General features: G+C 42.1%; 4 pseudogenes; all 4 read left to right on the top strand.

Moving 5' to 3' along the window:
* Nucleotides 1-70: 70 nt before the first annotated feature.
* LOC137120955 (5S ribosomal RNA) lies at nucleotides 71-189 on the top strand (annotated as a pseudogene).
* Nucleotides 190-9,688: 9,499 nt separating this feature from the next.
* LOC137120944 (5S ribosomal RNA) lies at nucleotides 9,689-9,807 on the top strand (annotated as a pseudogene).
* Nucleotides 9,808-10,664: 857 nt separating this feature from the next.
* On the top strand, nucleotides 10,665-10,793 carry LOC137120979 (5S ribosomal RNA; annotated as a pseudogene).
* Nucleotides 10,794-18,747: 7,954 nt separating this feature from the next.
* LOC137120975 (5S ribosomal RNA) lies at nucleotides 18,748-18,856 on the top strand (annotated as a pseudogene).
* The last annotated feature ends 609 nt before the right edge of the window (nucleotides 18,857-19,465 follow it).

The raw sequence follows: 19,465 nt of genomic DNA, 5'->3' as shown, positions 1-19,465 counted from the left end.
TTCTTCTTAGCAAGTGTCATGCATTCTGCTTCTCCAGCGTTTTTAAGAGCTGTTGATGATGTCAAATGCAGCTTACGGCCACACCGCTCTCTAAGCGCCCGATCTCGTCCGATCTCGGCAGCCAAATAGAGCCGGGCCTGGTTAGTACTTGGTAGGAAGACCGCCTGGGAATACCAGGTGCTGTAAGCTTTTTTGCTTGGGTTTACGGGCAGCACAAGCTGGTTTTACTGCCTATTTATTCATAGAAATTGTTCTATATTTTCATCAAATTTTGTTCTTTCATTGCTGTTTAGCTACTTTATTGGTTTGTCAACCATCGTGCTTCATTACTAGTAGACCATGTTACGGTCCTGGCCATATGTGTTGTTTTTATTTTGTTGTTCTTATAGGTGCCCTTCCTGATTGGCCGGATTTGGGGGAAGTACAGGAAGCTGATTGGTCCATCCTACACTTCCTGGAGTTTTAAAAGTACGGTTCCCAACAGCTAGCGAGGCTCTTTCTGGCAGCAGCACCTGTTTGCTGTTCTTGGTTTCCAAACCTTATTTAGCATTTTTGAATTGTTAGGTTTTGTGCCGTGGTTTTGTTTATAAATTGTATATTTTGTAAATAGTATTAAATCTGTAGGGGTGAACTGCCATTTTCTTTGGACTGTTTTCACATTAGGGAGTTAGGGTTAGCGACTGTCTTTTGGTTTGTTTATTTCTATCAGGCTAGCTAGCACTTTCTGTGGGAAATGGCTTATTTTGTTTATTATGTTGGCCTTGGTTCGCCCTGAGTTGTAGTGTCATGTTTTGTTTGACACTTTCTTTCGTTTAAAATAAATATCATTCTGTTGGAACATCTCGATCCTGGATTTTGGTTTGGGGATCGGAGAGGGAACATGCTAATTTATCTTTGTATGTTGCACCCTGACCCCCTAGACAGGGGCGTAACAGACCAGTACAGTTATAGTACTTTGTACTTTGCCACATTTATCTTCTTCTTAGCGAGTGTCATGCTTTCCACTTCTCCAGCTGTTGCAATGATATTTCCATGCTGAACTGAGTTGTTCTGGCTCAAATATGAAGGCAAACCCACTTTCCTTTCAGTATTTTGCTGCATTTGGCAGAAACAGGCATATTTGCTCATTCGGCCTGAAAATGCTTTTAAGCGCATAAAAACTTACACTCTTGATTTCTGGCTAAATAAAAGCTGTTGCAATGATATTTCCATGCTGAACTGAGTTGTTCTGGGTCAAAAATGAAGGCAAACCCACTTTCCTTTCAGTATTTTCCTGCAATTGGCAGAAATCAGCTCATTCGGCCTGAAAATGCTTTTAAGCGCATAAAAACGTACACTCTTGATTTCTGGCTAAATAAACGCTGTTGCAATGATATTTCCATGCTGAACTGAGTTGTTCTGGGTCAAATATGAAGGCAAACCCACTTTCCTTTCAGTATTTTGCTGCATTTGGCAGAAACAAGCATATTTGCACATTCGGCCTGAAAATGCTTTTAAGCGCATAAACACTTCCACTCTTGATTTCTGGCTACATAAAATATGTTGCGATGATATTTCCATGCTGAACTGAGTTGATCTAGGTCAAATATGAAGGCAAACCCACTTTCCTTTCAGTATTTTCCTGCAATTGGCAGAAATCAGCTCATTCGGCCTGAAAATGCTTTTAAGCGCATAAAACTTACACTCTTGATTTCTGGCTAAATAAAAGCTGTTGCAATGATATTTCCATGCTGAACTGAGTTGTTCTGGGTCAAATATGAAGGCAAACCCACTTTCCTTTCAGTATTTTGCTGCATTTGGCAGAAACAAGCATATTTGCCATTCGGCCTGAAAGTGCTTTTAAGCGCATAAAAACTTACACTCTTGATTTCTGGCTAAATAAAAGCTGTAGCAATGATATTTCCATGCTGAACTGAGTTGTTCTGGGTCAAAAATGAAGGCAAACCCACTTTCCTTTCAGTATTTTCCTGCAATTGCCAGAAATCAGCTCATTCGGCCTGAAAATGCTTTTAAGCGCATAAAACTTACACTCTTGATTTCTGGCTAAATAAAAGCTGTTGCAATGATATTTCCATGCTGAACTGAGTTGTTCTGGGTCAAATATGAAGGCAAACCCACTTTCCTTTCAGTATTTTGCTGCAATTGGCAGAAATCAGCTCATTCGGCCTGAAAATGCTTTTAAGCGCATAAAAACTTACACTCTTGATTTCTGGCTAAATAAAAGCTGTTGCAATGATATTTCCATGCTGAACTGAGTTGTTCTGGGTCAAATATTAAGGCAAACCCACTTTCCTTTCAGTATTTTGCTGCAATTGGCAGAAATCAGCTCATTCGGCCTGAAAATGCTTTTAAGCGCATAAAAACTTACACTCTTGATTTCTGGCTAATTAAAAGCTGTAGCAATGATATTTCCATGCTGAACTGAGTTGTTCTGGGTCAAAAATAAAGGTAAACCCACTTTCCTTTCAGTATTTTGCTGCATTTGGCAGAAACAAGCATATTTGCTAATTAGGCCTGAATTTGCTTTTAAGCGCATAAAAACTTACACTCTTGATTTCTGGCTAAATAAAAGCTGTAGCAATGATATTTCCATGCTGAACTGAGTTGTTCTGGGTCAAATATGAAGGCAAACCCACTTTCCTTTCAGTGTTTTGCTGCAATTGGCAGAAATCAGCTCATTCGGCCTGAAAATGCTTTTAAGCGCATAAAAACTTACACTCTTGATTTCTGGCTAAATAGAAGCTGTTGCAATGATATTTCCATGCTGAACTGAGTTGTTCTGGGTCAAATATGAAGGCAAACCCACTTTCCTTTCAGTATTTTGCTGCATTTGGCAGAAACAATCATATTAGCTCATTCGGCCTGAAAATGCTTTTAAGCGCATAAAAACTTACACTCTTGATTTCTGGCTAAATAAAAGCTGTAGCAATGATATTTCCATGATGAACTGAGTTGTTCTGGGTCAAATATGAAGGCAAACCCACTTTCCTTTGAGTATTTTGCTGCAATTGGCAGAAGTCAGCTCATTCGGCCTGAAAATGCTTTTAAGCGCATAAAAACGTACACTCTTGATTTCTGGCTAAATAAAAGCTGTAGCAATGATATTTCCATGCTGAACTGAGTTGTTCTGGGTCAAATATTAAGGCAAACCCACTTTCCTTTGAGTGTTTTGCTGCAATTGGCAGAAATCAGCTCATTCGGCCTGAAAATGCTTTTAAGCGCATAAAAACTTACACTCTTGATTTCTGGCTAAATAAAAGCTGTAGCAATGATATTTCCATGCTGAACTGAGTTGTTCTGGGTCAAAAATAAAGGCAAACCCACTTTCCGTTCAGTATTTTGCTGCATTTGGCAGAAACAAGCATATTTGCTCAGTCGGCCAGAAAATTATTTTAAGCGCATAAAAACCTACACTCTTGATTTCTGGCTAAATAAAAGCTGTTGTTATGATATTGCGATGCTGAACTGAGTTGTTCTGGGTCAAAAATGAAGGCAAACCCACTTTCCTTTCAGTATTTTCCTGCAATTGGCAGAAATCTGCTCATTCGGCCTGAAAATGCTTTTAAGCGCATAAAAACTTACACTCTTGAGTTCTGGCTAAATAAAAGCTGTAGCAATGATATTTCCATGCTGAACTAATTTGTTCTGGGTCAAAAATAAAGGCAAACCCACTTTCCTTTCAGTATTTTGCTGCATTTGGCAGAAACAAGCATATTTGCTAATTAGGCCTGAATTTGCTTTTAAGCGCGTAAAAACTTACACTCTTGATTTCTGGCTAAATAAAAGCTGTTGCAATGATATTTCCATGCTGAACTGAGTTGTTCTGGGTCAAATATGAAGGCAAACCCACTTTCCTTTGAGTATTTTGCTGCAATTGGCAGAAGTCAGCTCATTCGGCCTGAAAATGCTTTTAAGCGCATAAAAACGTACACTCTTGATTTCTGAATAAATAAAGGCTGTTGCAATGATATTTCCATGCTGAACAGAGTTGTTCTGGGTCAAATATGAAGGCAAACCCACTTTCCTTTCAGCATTTTGCTGCAATTGGCAGAAATCAGCTCATTCGGCCTGAAAATGCTTTTAAGCGCATAAAAACTTACACTCTTGATTTCTGGCTAAATAAAAGCTGTTGCAATGATATTTCCATGCTGAACTGAGTTGTTCTGGCTCAAATATGAAGGCAAAACCACTTTCCTTTGAGTGTTTTGCTGCAATTGGCAGAAATCAGCTCATTCGGCCTGAAAATGCTTTTAAGAGCATAAAAACTTACACTCTTGATTTCTGGCTAAATAAAAGCTGTTACAATGATATTTCCATGCTGAACTGAGTTGTTCTGGGTCAATTATGAAGGCAAACCCACTTTCCTTTCAGTATTTTGCTGCATTTGGCAGAAACAAGTATATTTGCTCATTCGGCCTGAAAATGCTTCTAAGCGCATAAAAACTTACACTCTTGATTTCTGGCTAAATAAAAGCTGTAGCAATGATATTTCCATGCTGAACTGAGTTGTTCTGGGTCAAAAATAAAGGCAAACCCACTTTCCTTTCAGTATTTTGCTGCATTTGGCAGAAACAAGCATATTTGCTAATTAGGCCTGAATTTGCTTTTAAGCGCATAAAAACTTACACTCTTGATTTCTGGCTAAATAAAAGCTGTAGCAATGATATTGCGATGCCGAACTGAGTTGTTCTGGGTCAAATATGAAGGCAAAACCACTTTCCTTTCAGTATTTTGCTGCAATTGGCAGAAATCAGCTCATTCGGCCTGAAAATGCTTTTAAGCGCATAAAAACTTACACTCTTGATTTCTGGCTAAATAAAAGCTGTTGCAATGATATTTCCATGCTGAACTGAGTTGTTCTGGGTCAAATATGAAGGCAAACCCACTTTCCTTTCAGTATTTTGCTGCATTTGGCAGAAACAATCATATTTGCTCATTCGGCCTCAAAATGCTTTTAAGCGCATAAAAACTTACACTCTTGATTTCTGAATAAATAAAAGCTGTTGCATGATATTTCCATGCTGAACTGAGTTGTTCTGGGTCAAATATGAAGGCAAACCAACTTTCCTTTTAGTATTTTGCTGCATTTGGCAGAAACAAGCATATTTGCACATTCGGCCTGAAAATGCTTTTAAGCGCATAAAAACTTACACTCTTGATTTCTGGCTAAATAAAAGCTGTTGCAATGATATTTCCATGCTGAACTCAGTTGTTCTGGGTCAAATATGAAGGCAAACCCACTTTCCTTTGAGTGTTTTGCTGCAATTGACAGAAATCAGCTCATTCGGCCTGAAAATGCTTTTAAGCACATAAAAGCTTACAGTCTTGATTTCTGGCTAAATAGAAACTGTTGCAATGATATTTCCATGCTGAACTGAGTTGTTCTGGGTCAAAAATGAAGGCAAACCCACTTTCCTTTTAGTATTTTTCTGCATTTGGCAGAAACAAGCATATTTGCTCATTCGGCCAGAAAATTATTTTAAGCGCATAAAAACTTACACTCTTGATTTCTGGCTAAATAAAAGCTTTTGCAATGATATTTCCATGATGAACTGAGTTGTTCTGGGTCAAATATGAAGGCAAACCCACTATCCTTTCAGTATTTTCCTGTAATTGGCAGAAATCAGCTCATTCGGCCTGAAAATGCTTTTAAGCGCATAAAAACTTACACTCTTGATTTCTGGCTAAATAAAAGCTGTAGCAATGATATTTCCATGCTGAACTGAGTTGTTCTGGGTCAAATATGAAGACAAACCCACTTTCCTTTCAGTATTTTGCTGCATTTGGCAGAAACAAGCATATTTGCTCATTAGGCCTGAAAATGCTTTTAAGCGCATAAAAACTTACACTCTTGATTTCTGGCTAAATAAAAGCTGTTGCAATGATATTTCCATGCTGAACTGAGTTGTTCTGTGTCAAATATGAAGGCAAACCCACTTTCCTTTCAGTATTTTGCTGCATTTGGCAGAAACAAGCATATTTGCTCATTCGGCCTGAAAATGCTTTTAAGCGCATAAAAACTTACACTCTTGATTTCTGGCTACATAAAAGATGTTGCGATGATATTTCCATGATGAACTGAGTTGTTCTAGGTCAAATATGAAAGCAAACCCACTTTCCTTTCAGTATTTTGCTGCATTTGGCAGAAACAAGCATATTTGCTAATTCGGCCTGAAAATGCTTTTAAGCGCATAAAAACTTCCACTCTTGATTTCTGGCTAAATAAAAGCTGTTGCAATGATATTTCTATGCTGAACTGAGTTGTTCTGGGTCAAATATGAAGGCAAACCCACTTTCCTTTCAGTATTTTGCTGCATTTGGCAGAAACAAGCATATTTGTTGATTCGGCCTTCTTCTTCTTTTCCTTTCGGCTGCTCCCTTTCAGGGGTCGCCACAGCGAATCATGTGCCTCCATCTAACTCTGTCCTCTGCATCCTCTTCACTCACACCAACTAACTTCATGTCCTCCCTCACTACATCCATAAATCTCCTCTTTGGTCTTCCTCTAGACCTCCTGCCTGGCAGCTCCAACCTCAGCATCCTTCTACCGATATATTCACAGTTTCTCCTCTGAACATGTCCAAACCACCTCAATCTGGCCTCTCTGATTTTATCTCCAAAACATCTAACATGAGCTGTCCCTCTGATGTACTCATTCCTGATCCTGTCCATCCTCGTCACTCCCAAAGAGAACCTCAACATCTTAAGCTCTGCTACCTCCAGCTCTGCCTCCTGTCTTTTCTTCAGTGCCACTGTCTCTAAGCCGAACAACATTGCTGGTCTCACCACCGTCTTGAACACCTTTCCTTTCATTCTCGCTGAGACTCTTTTATCACACAACACACCTGACACTTTTCTCCACCTGTTCCAACCTGCCTGCACTCGCCTCTTCACCTCTTTTCCACACTCACCGTTGCTCTGAACCGTTGACCCTAAATACTTAAAGTCCTGCACCTTCTTCACCTCTGCTCCCTGTAACCTCACCGTTCCACCTGGGTCCCTCTCATTCACACACATGTATTCTGTCTTGCTGCGGCTAAGCTTCATTCCTCTGTTTTCCAGAGCAGACCTCCACCACTCTAGATTTTCCTCCACCTGCTCCCTGCTCTCACTACAAATAACAATGTCATCTGCAAACATCATAGTCCAGGGAGATTCTTGTCTAACCTCATCTGTCAGTCTGTCCATCACCAGAGCAAACAAGAAGGGGCTCAAAGCCGATCCTTGATGCAGACCCACCTCCACCTTGAACTCCTCTGTCACACCTACTGCACCTCACCACTGTCTTACAGCTCTCATACATGTCCTGCACCACTCTAACATACTTCTCTGACACTCCAGACGTCCTCATACAATACCACAGCTCCTCTCTCGGCACCCTGTCATACGCTTTCTCTAAATCTACGCAGACACAATGCAACTCCCTATGACCCTCTCTGTACTTCTCCATCAGCGTCCTCAAAGCAAATACTGCATCTGTTGTACTCTTTCTAGGCATGAAACCATATTGCTGCTCACAAATACTCACCTCTGCGCTTAGCCGAGCTTCCACTACTCTTTCCCACAACTTCATTGTGTGACTCATCAGCTTTATTCCTCTGTAGTTGCCACAGCTCTGCACATCTCCCTTGTTCTTAAAAATTGGTACCAGTACACTTTTCCTCCAGTCCTCTGGCATCCTCTCACTCTCCAAGATCTTGTTAAACAAACTAGTCAAAAACTCTACTGCCGCCTCTCCTAGACACTTCCATACCTTCACAGGTATGTCATCAGGACCAACTGCCTTTCCACTCTTCATCCTCTTCAATGTCCTCCTCACTTCACTCTTACTAATCTTTGCTACTTCCTGCTCCACAACAGTCACCTCTTCTACTCTTCGTTCCCTTTCATTTTCCTCGTTCATCAACTCTTCAAAGTACTCCTTCCATCTTCCCATCACACTCCTGGCACCTGTCAATACATTTCCATCCTTATCTTTAATCACCCTAACCTGCTGCACATCCTTTCCATCTCTATCTCTTTGTCTGGCCAACCTGTACAAATCCACCTCTCCCTCTTTAGTGTCCAACCTAGCATACAAGTCCTCATATGCTCTTTGTTTGGCCTGTGCCACCTCTATCTTCACCTTACGCTGTATCTCCCTGTACTCCTGTCTACTCTCTTCAGTCCTCTCAGTGTCCCACTTCTTCTTAGCTAACCTCTTTCTCTGTATACACTCCTGAACTTCCTCGTTCCACCACCAAGTCTCCTTGTCCGCTTTCCTCTTTCCAGATGACACACCGAGTACCCTCCTACCTGTCTCCCTGATCAAATTAGCTGTAGTAGTCCAGTCATCTGGAAGCACCTCCAAACCACCCAGAGTCTGTCTCAGCTCCTCCCTGAAAACTAAACGACATTCTTCCTTTTTCAACTTCCACCACTTTGTCCGCTGCTCTGCCTTAGTCCTCCTTATCTTCCTCACCACCAGCATCATTTTACACACCACCATCCTGTGTTGTCTGGCTACACTCTCCCCTACCAATGCTTTACAGTCACTGATCTCTTTCAGATTACAACGTCTACACAAGATGTAGTCTACCTGAGTGCTTCTCCCTCCGCTCTTGTACGTCACCCTATGTTCCTGCCTCTTCTGAAAGAAAGTGTTTACTACAGCCATTTCCATCCTCTTTGCAAAGTCAACCACCATCTGACCTTCTGCGTTCCTGTCCTGAACACCAAACCTGCCCATAACAGTCTCATCACCTCTGTTCCCTTCACCTACATGCCCATTGAAATCTGCACCAATGACAACTCTCTCACCTCTGGGGATGCTCTGCATCACTTCATCTAACTCACTCCAGAATTTCTCCTTCTCTTCTAACTCACATCCTACCTGTGGGGCATAACCACTCACAACATTGAACATCACCCCTTCAACTTCCAGCTTCAGACTCATCAACCTGTCTGATACTCTTTTCACCTCTAGAACATTCCTCACAAAATCCTCTTTCAATATAACTCCTACTCCATTTCTCTTCCTATCTGACCCATGGTAAAACAACTTGAACCCTGCTCCTAAGCTTCTAGCCTTGCTACCTTTCCACCTGGTCTCCTGGACACACAGTATGTCCACCTTCCTTCTCTGCATCATGTCGATCAACTCCCTAGCCTTCCCTGTCATAGTACCAACATTCAAAGTCCCTACTGTCAGTCCTACATTCTTAGCTTTCCTCTTCTCTCTTTGCCTACGAACACACCTTCCTCCTCTTCTTCTTCGTCTTCGACCAACAGTAGTCCAATTTCCACCGGTACCCTGTAGGTCAACAGCACAGTTGGTTAGCGACTGTCTTTTGGTTTGTTTATTTCTATCAGGCTAGCTAGCACTTTCTGTGGGAAATGGCTTAATTTGTTTATTATGTTGGCCTTGGTTCGCCCTGAGTTGTAGTGTCATGTTTTGTTTGACACTTTCTTTCGTTTAAAATAAATATCATTCTGTTGGAACATCTCGATCCTGGATTTTGGTTTGGGGATCGGAGAGGGAACATGCTAATTTATCTTTGTATGTTGCACCCTGACCCCCTAGACAGGGGCGTAACAGACCAGTACAGTTATAGTACTTTGTACTTTGCCACATTTATCTTCTTCTTAGCAAGTGTCATGCATTCTGCTTCTCCAGCGTTTTTAAGAGCTGTTGATGATGTCAAATGCAGCTTACGGCCACACCGCTCTCTAAGCGCCCGATCTCGTCCGATCTCGGCAGCCAAATAGAGCCGGGCCTGGTTAGTACTTGGTAGGAAGACCGCCTGGGAATACCAGGTGCTGTAAGCTTTTTTGCTTGGGTTTACGGGCAGCACAAGCTGGTGTTACTGCCTATTTATTCCTAGAAATTGTTCTATATTTTCATCAAATTTTGTTCTTTTATTGCTGTTTTGCTACTTTATTGGTTTGTCAACCATCGTGCTTCATTACTATTAGACCATGTTACGGTCCTGGCCATATGTGTTGTTTTTATTTTGTTGTTCTTATAGGTGCCCTGCCTGATTGGCCGGATTGAGGGGCAGTACAGGAAGCTGATTGGTCCATCCTAAACTTCCTGGAGTTTTAAAAGTACGGTTCCCAACAGCTAGCGAGGCTCTTTCTGGCAGCAGCACCTGTTTGCTGTTCTTGGTTTCCAAACCTTATTTAGCATTTTTGAATTGTTAGGTTTTGTGCCGTGGTTTTGTTTATAAATTGTATATTTTGTAAATAGTATTAAATCTGTAGGGGTGAACTGCCATTTTCTTTGGACTGTTTTCACATTAGGGAGTTAGGGTTAGCGACTGTCTTTTGGTTTGTTTATTTCTATCAGGCTAGCTAGCACTTTCTGTGGGAAATGGCTTATTTTGTTTATTATGTTGGCCTTGGTTCGCCCTGAGTTGTAGTGTCATGTTTTGTTTGACACTTTATTTCGTTTAAAATAAATATAATTCTGTTGGAACATCTCGATCCTGGATTATGGTTTGGAGACCGGAGAGGGAACATCCTAATTTATCTTTGTATGTTGCACCCTGACCCCCTAGACAGGGGCGTAACAGACCAGTACAGTTATAGTACTTTGTACTTTGCCACATTTATCTTCTTCTTAGCAAGTGTTATGCATTCTGCTTCTCCAGCGTTTTTAAGAGCTGTTGATGATGTCAAATGCAGCTTACGGCCACACCGCTCTCTAAGCGCCCGATTTCGTCCGATCTCGTCCGATCTCGGCAGCCAAATAGAGCCGGGCCTGGTTAGTACTTGGTAGGAAGACAGCCTGGGAATACCAGGTGCTGTAAGCTTTTTTGCTTGGGTTTACGGGCAGCACAAGCTGGTGTTACTGCCTATTTATGCATAGAAATTGTTCTATATTTTCATCAAATTTTGTTCTTTCATTGCTGTTTTGCTACTTTATTGGTTTGTCAACCATCGTGCTTCATTATTAGTAGACCATGTTACGGTCCTGGCCATATGTGTTGTTTTTATTTTGTTGTTCTTATAGGTGCCCTGCCTGATTGGCCGGATTGGGGGGCAGTACAGGAAGCTGATTGGTGCATCCTACACTTCCTGGAGTTTTAAAAGTACGGTTCCCAACAGCTAGCGAGGCTCTTTCTGGCATCAGCACCTGTTTGCTGTTCTTGGTTTCCAAACCTTATTTAGCATTTTTGAATTGTTAGGTTTTGTGCCGTGGTTTTGTTTATAAATTCTATATTTTGTAAATAGTATTAAATCTGTAGGGGTGAACAGCCATTTTCTTTTGACTGTTTTCACATTAGGGAGTTAGTGACTGTCTTTTGGTTTGTTTATTTCTATCAGGCTAGCTAGCACTTTCTGTGGGAAATGGCTTATTTTGTTTATTATGTTGGCCTTGGTTCGCCCTGAGTTGTAGTGTCATGTTTCGTTTGACACTTTCTTTCGTTTAAAATAAATAGCATTCTGTTGGAACATCTCGATCCTGGATTTTGGTTTGGGGATCCTAATTTATCTTTGTATGTTGCACCCTGACCCCCTAGACAGGGGCGTAACAGACCAGTACAGTTATAGTACTTTGTACTTTGCCACATTTATCTTCTCTTAGCAAGTGTCATGCATTCTGCTTCTCCAGCGTTTTTAAGAGCTGTTGATGATGTCAAATGCAGCTTACGGCCACACCGCTCTCTAAGCGCCCGATTGGAGGAGGACAGGGGTATGGTCTTTCTGAGTCAGTGTGCTTTCAGGAAGGGACACGTATGTGAGCTGCTTCGCGTTTGACGTGCATTTTTCGTTTTCGTATTAGTGTTTTGCCTATCCAGTGTAGTGCGTTTGAGTTTGTATTCATTATTTTTATGAAACCCCCCGGCGGAGTTTCTCCGTTCGGGGGCGCCTTTATTTTTTGTGGTTTTTCTAGTTTTTGAACTTTTTTGGGTTTTCTTTTTCGCGCGATTTCTGATAGACTGCTCATAATGGAGAACGGCAGAGGCATGCGAGAAGAAGAAGCCTGTTTAACAGTGGCTGGAAAGAGTGGAAGGAGAAGAATGGATACGGAGAAAATTGGCGTCTATAGGGAAAGCGCATTGAGAGGGAATGAGCTGGAGCTGGCGGAGGAGACGAGGAAGTCGCTGAATAAGGGTGTCAAGCAGATTGAGAAAAGAATGGAGATTGCAAAGGAGCGGCCTGGACGGAGAATGGAGAATGACTGTTTGGCGGCAGATGAGAGACAACAGGGAGAACGGGTAAGCACGCGATCGGAGCCGGGTGGAGCGACAGAGACACGGAAAGAAATGCGGTATGATAGGGACTTGACTGTATTGGCTGAGGTGGTGGGAGAAGAGAAAGTTAAGACAATGGAACTGCTGAGAGCAATGCGTGATGTGTGTGGAGGCATCGTTGCATTGCGTGAGACGGGGCCGAATAAATATGAGGTGACGGTCAAGAGCGAAGCTGGAAAGAAAAGACTTTTAGATGGATTTAAAGTGGGTAGAGCAGTGGTGATGGTGAAAACTTTAGTTATCGATGAATTGGTGGTGTCATTTTTGAATTTGCCTGCCTATATTGCGGATGAGGACATTTTGGAAAAATTGGATGTGTGGGGAGTGAGAGCAATCTCTCCTATTAAAAGACGGTTGTGGCCTGGGACTGACGTGGCGGACGGAACAAGATATGTTAAAGTTAAATTTAATGAAACTGTGCAATCATTACCATATTCCTCAAAATTTATGACGGCCACAGGGCCTGAATACTTCAGGGTCATTCATAATAATCAGGTTAAAGTGTGTAGGATGTGTTTACAGCCTGGGCATATAGTTAGAGATTGCCCAGATTTCACATGCTTTAAATGCAATAAACAGGGTCATTATGCACGTGAGTGTGATGCCTGGGTGCACAGGTGTGTTGCGTGCCATGCCCCAGCGGAGCAATGTAATTGCCATAATGCAGGTGAAGGGGAAGGGGAGGTAGACCGGGACTCCATCTCTGATGATGAGTGGAGTAATGTCAGGCCTGCAGAGGAGCCAGCCCTGGGTAGCGAGACAGAGAGTGGGAATGAGCTTGGAGATGAGGTGGTGTCACAGAGTGCTGACTTGTTGGTGCAAGAGGGCATAAGAAATGAGGGGGTCGATGAGCTAGGATCCAGTATGGATCATGTGCTGGCGGACTGGAGCGGGGATGCGGCGAGTCGCCCTGAAGGGGGCTGGCTAGGCTCACCACGGCCTGAGCCGAATGAGCCTCACTCTCAAAATGAAATAGAGTCCACCACTCGAATACCCACTTCTGATGTAGCCCTGCTGGCTCCCCAGGCTAGTAGCGTGGACTCAGATTTAGAGATGGATGTCCAATGGGTAAAACGGGTCAGGAAGAGGGCACAGCAGGGTAAGCCAAGTGGAACTGAGGGAGGGTAAAGAAAGAAAGGTAAGAAATATGCCAAAAAATGACAGGGCCGATTTTAGTTTTTTTTCTGGGAATGCTGCTTCTCTCTCAAAATTTGAATGGTCTTAAAAACATTGAGAAAATTGAACAGCTTTGCGGGAAAATGCTGTGTGACATCCTGTGCGTCCAGGAATGCAGGTGGACCTCTGAGACAATAAAAAGCATAAAGTGCTTTTGGAGAGGGGATCTTTTTTATTCTCTCTCCCCAGACAAAACTGCAGGGGTAGCAATCTTTGTAAAGCCTGGATTGTTTGAGAGTGTCCTGCAAATTTCTAAGGATGATCAGGGAAGGCTACTGGTGATTGATGTAATTGAACAGAGTCAGAGATATAGAATTGTGAATTTATATGGGCCAAATAGGGAAGGAGAGAGGAGGGTTTTTTTCAGGCGCTGTAAAAGATGGACAGATGATCGCTCGGTGGTGATAGGGGACTGGAATGTGACACTGGCTAGGATAGATGTGGGTGTCAACAATAAATTTAAGAATGACACTAGTAGGTCGGCTGTGTTTGAATGGATGGAAGAGTGTGACTTGATGGATGCATGGAGAGTACTGAACCCCGGTACCCGTGCGTATTCGCGCAGGCAAGTGGTGTTGGGCAGGCTGAAACAATCTAGAATAGATTTGTGCTTGCTAGCGTCAGGTTTGGTTACGGTTTTAAATAACTGTAAATATGAGTTTTGCACTTGGAGTGATCATGCCTCTCTGAGAGTGGCTCTAGGGGAGGGCAGGGTGCAGAGGAATGGGGGCTTGTGGTGCTTTAATTCAAGCCTCTTAGAGGATGGATTTTTTAGAGCAAAAATGGAGTCTTTTCTCTCTGCTCTATGTGATCAAAGTGAGTTTGTGGTTGACATCATTGAGTGGTGGGAGCGCACTAAGTTAAAAATCAAGAAGCGCTGCATCGCATTGAGCAGAGAGAAAAGACAAAGAGAGAAAAGAGAGGAGGATGAGCTGAGGGACCGCCTGAAAAAGGAGCTTGAGTTGGTTGAGGCTGGGTGTGGACATCCGTTGGAGACGTATCTTGTGCGGAGGGAGCAGTTGAGACAGCTGGATGAGAGAAAATGCGGGGGTGCAATGATCCGCAGCAAAGCGCAGCATATGTTGAAAGGTGAGCGCTGTACTGCATTTTTTCTGGGTTTGGAAAAGAGGAAACAGACCAAAACATATATTTCTGAAATAAAGGACTCGGAGGGTAACACACATACTGATTCAGTGGATATTTTACAAACCGTGCAAGATTTCTATTCCAATTTGTTTAGTAGGCAAAAGATATCACAGATAAAGTTAAATCAAGTACTTGGGAAAATTAGCTGCTCCCTCAGTCACGAGGATGCGGCTTTGTGTGATGAAAACATCCAGCTGGAAGAAGTGAAAGAGGCAATCTTAGCCCTGAATACGTCAAGGAGCCCAGGTTCGGACGGTCTCTAAGCTGAATTCTATCAGCATTTCAGTTACCTGCTTGCCCCTGTCCTCTGCAGACTGTTTTTGGCCATACAGGAGGAGGGCAGGTGCGCAGAGTCCTTCATGAGGGGAGTGATCACTCTAGTGTATAAAAATAAAGGGGAAAAATCTGACCTAGCAAACTATAGACCAATTAGCCTGCTCAACACTGACTATAAGATCCTGACTAAGGTACTGGGTTTTAGGCTCAAAGGAGTGATCGGCTCGATAATTGGGCCTACCCAGACTTACAGTATTCCTGGGAGGGATATTGCTGACTGCATCCTGTCAACAAAGTTGTCTTTTGAAAATCTAATGATGACAGGGGGCATATACCTCAGTGTTGACTTGGAGAAGGCATTTGACAGGGTCAGTCATGAGTTTCTCTTTGGATGTCTGGGGGTTTTTGGGTTCGGCCCAATTTTTCGAGAATGGGTGAAGTTGTTGTACAGCCGGGCTACTAGTGTCGTGAAATGTAACGGCCTCTTAACAGATCCTTTCCCCCTAGAGAGATCAGTAAGGCAGGGATGTCCGCTGTCTGCTATGCTATATGCAATTGTAGCAGAGCCTCTTGCACAATCCATTATAACCGATCCGCTTATCAAGGGGATAACATCTCCCAAAGGTAATGAGTTCAAAATAGCTCAGTATGCGGATGATATAAGTATTATGGTTAAGGATGGTGAGAGTTTACAACAGGTGCTAAAGCACCTTGAAGCATATGAGCAGGCGGCGGGAGCGCGAGTTAATAAGGAGAAATCCAGCCTTATTTGTGGGCCCGGGTCTGCTCTAGGGGATGTGGGTCTGAATTTTAAAAGGGGTGAGACTGAGGTCAAGCTACTTGGGATATATATTTGTCCTCAGCCGCTGGTCAGCGTCCGCAAAACCTGGGAGGAGAGGCTCGCGTGGTGTAGGTCCAGGCTTGGGCTGTGGAAGATGAGAGGTCTTGGGCTGAAGGGAAGAGTGGTCATTATAAACTCCATAATAGTGCCGGGGCTGGTCTATGCCATGCAGGTCTGTCACCTGCCGGGCGATGTACTGTCCGGGCTGTGCAGCGCTATCAGTGGTTTCTTGTGGAAAGGCAAGGCCTTCACTATTGCTCACAAGACACTAGTTGGGCCATACGCAAAAGGGGGTTTGAATCTCTGTGATTTGAAAACCAAATTAATATCTTTAAGACTGAAACTTTTTAAAAAATGGCTATATGATAAGACAGATTATATTTGGAAGGACTACTTGGACGCAGAGATAAGGAGGAGGGGTGCGTGTGGGGAGTACAATTTATGCAGCAGTGCGCTGGCACGGCCTGTGGCAGATGCAGACCCACTTTTCCAGGAGGCCGCTGAGGCGTGGGTTCAGGTCTTGCCACATCTAGAGTGCAAATTGATTTCGAAAGTAGATGTACTTAAGCAACCAATCTTTGGTAACCCGCGTCTCGGTGGCCGGGAGAGATTCCTGGTTAGCCGGGGGGCCTTAAATGGGGTGTTTCACCAAATTGGGGATGTTCTGGACCAGACAGGGGCCTTAAACCCTCTGGAAGTCCTTAAAAAAGTAAGAAGGACAGGTGTGAACATCAGATGGGCCAAGGTGTTACATTTCTGTACAGATATCTGTCAGAGAATGCCACTGGAATGGAGGGAGAAGTTGCAGGAAGCAGATGGTGAGCTGGTGGGGGATGGCAGAATTGATTTTTCACTCTCCTGTGATCTCAAAAATAGGGATTTCAAAGATTTACAGTCAAAATTTTGGTACAAGGTTCTAATTGACAAGATATTCAAACAGCCCACAGCAAACTCCTCATGGTCGCATGTGTTCCCTACCCGACCCACTTCTACAATCTGGACTAATATGCATGATAAATGGCTCCCCCCTGCGATAGCTAATACAAATTTCAGACTGCGTCACAGGAGAGTGCTTGTCTCTGTCGTCCTACACCAGATCAGTAAGCACACATATGTGAGAACATGTGCGGTCTGCGGGATGGAGGATGAGGATTTTAATCACTTGTTGTTGTGCTGTGCGGTCACACAAAAATTCAGGAATTGGGTAAAAAGTTTATTAAGAAATAAGTGTAAGGTGACTGGTTTGGAAGGTGAGGCATGGGATTGGGTGTGGTGTTTTGGGTTAGAAAAGGGACATACAAAAATAAATGTGGGGTTAGTGAATTTCTTGTTGAGTGTAGCTCGTCATGTTGTGTATATAGCCAGGAATTATGCATTGTATGAAGGGAAAAAGATGAAGAGGGTGTTGATTTTTCAAAATATGGTGTCACATTATTTGAGTATTCTGTTTTCGGTTGATAATGAGGGGTTTCTCATTAAATGGGGGGTAAAAAATGATTTATGTGTGTTAGATGGGGAGGGTAGATTGCACTTTGATTTTGGGTGAATTTTATTGACCTATTATTGTATATGTATTATTATGTATGTATGTATGTATGTATGTATGTATGTATGTGTGTGTGTGTGTATATATATATATATATATATATATATATATATATATATATATATATATATATATATAAAAATATATATATATATGGGTATGTGTATGTGTATATGAATGTATATGTGTATAATGTATGTGTGTGTGTGTTTGTATATATGTTTGTATGTATATATGTATATATATAGATATGGATGTATATAGAGAGGTATATGTGTGTAAAAGTATGGGTGTATATATAGATCTATATATATATATAGATATATAGATCTATATATATATAGATATATATAGATAGATAGATATATGACAGGTTTACAATGTGTGGTTATGGTTATCCCCCTATATTTATAAATATATGTATTTACATTAGAGAAATAGATCTTGCTTTAAGTTGTTTAATTTAGTTGAAAGGCCTATGGATGTAATGTTTTGTTTACTTATCTCTGTATATACCTAATTTCTTTTTGTAAAGTGTATTTTTGATAATAAAAAGATTAAAAAAAAAAAAAAAAAGAAGCGCCCGATCTCGGCCGATCTCGGCAGAAAATAGGGCCGGGCCTTGTTAGTACTAGGTAGGAAAACCGCCTGGGAATACCAGGTGCTGTAAGCTTTTTTGCTTGGGTTTACGGGCAGCACAAGCTGGTGTTACTGCCTATTTATTCATAGAAATTGTTCTATATTTTCATCAAATTTTGTTTTTTCATTGCTGTTTTGCTACTTTATTGGTTTGTCAATCATCGTGCTTCATTACTAGTAGACCATGTTACGGTCCTGGCCATATGTGTTGTTTTTATTTAGTTGTTCTTATAGGTGCCCTGCCTGATTGGCCAAATTGGGGGGCAGTGCAGGAAGCTGATTGGTGCATCCTACACTTCCTGGAGTTTTAAAAGTACGGTTCCCAACAGCTAGCGAGGCTCTTTCTGGCATCAGCACCTGTTTGCTGTTCTTGGTTTCCAAACCTTATTTAGCATTTTTGAATTGTTAGGTTTTGTGCCGTGGATTTGTTTATAAATTGTATATTTTGTAAATAGTATTAAATCTGTAGGGGTGAACTGCCATTTTCTTTGGACTGTTTTCACATTAGGGAGTTAGGGTTAGCGACTGTCTTTTGGTTTGTTTATTTCTATCAGGCTAGCTAGCACTTTCTGTGGGAAATGGCTTATTTTGTTTATTATGTTGGCCTTGGTTCGCCCTGAGTTGTAGTGTCATGTTTTGTTTGACACTTTCTTTCGTTTAAAATAAATATCAGTCTGTTGGAACATCTCGATCCTGGATTTTGGTTTGGGGATCGGAGAGGGAACATGCTAATTTATCTTTGTATGTTGCACCCTGACCCCCTAGACAGGGGCGTAACAGACCAGTACAGTTATAGTACTTTGCCACATTTATTTTCTTCTTAGCAAGTGTCATGCATTCTGCTTCTCCAGCGTTTTTAAGAGCTGTTGATGATGTCAAATGCAGCTTACGGCCACACCGCTCTCTAAGCGCCCGATCTCGGCAGCCAAATAGAGCCGGGCCTGGTTAGTACTTGGTAGGAAGACCGCCTGGGAATTCCAGGTGCTGTAAGCTTTTTTGCTTGGGTTTACGGGCAGCACAAGCTGGTGCTACTGCCTATTTATTCATAGAAATTGTTCTATATTTTCATCCAATTCTGTTCTTTCATTGCTGTTTTGCTACTTTATTGGTTTGTCAACCATCGTGCTTCTTTACTACTAGACCAGTACCGTTTTAGTACTTTGCCACATTTATCTTCTTCTTAGCGAGTGTCATGCTTTCCACTTCTCCAGCTGTTGCAATGATATTTCCATGCTGAACTGAGTTGTTCTGGCTCAAATATGAAGGCAAACCCACTTTCCTTTCAGTATTTTGCTGCATTTGGTAGAAACAGGCATATTTGCTCATTCGGCCTGAAAATGCTTTTAAGCGCATAAAAACGTACACTCTTGATTTCTGGCTAAATAAACGCTGTTGCAATGATATTTCCATGCTGAACTGAGTTGTTCTGGGTCAAATATGAAGGCAAACCCACTTTCCTTTCAGTATTTTGCTGCATTTGGCAGAAACAAGCATATTTGCACATTCGGCCTGAAAATGCTTTTAAGCGCATAAACACTTCCACTCTTGATTTCTGGCTACATAAAATATGTTGCGATGATATTTCCATGCTGAACTGAGTTG

Source organism: Channa argus, unplaced genomic scaffold, assembly GCF_033026475.1.
Source record: "Channa argus isolate prfri unplaced genomic scaffold, Channa argus male v1.0 Contig092, whole genome shotgun sequence".
Lineage (NCBI taxonomy): Eukaryota > Metazoa > Chordata > Actinopteri > Anabantiformes > Channidae > Channa > Channa argus.
The sequence above is the reverse complement of the archived record's forward strand: the minus strand, read 5'-3'. Positions and strand labels throughout refer to the sequence as shown.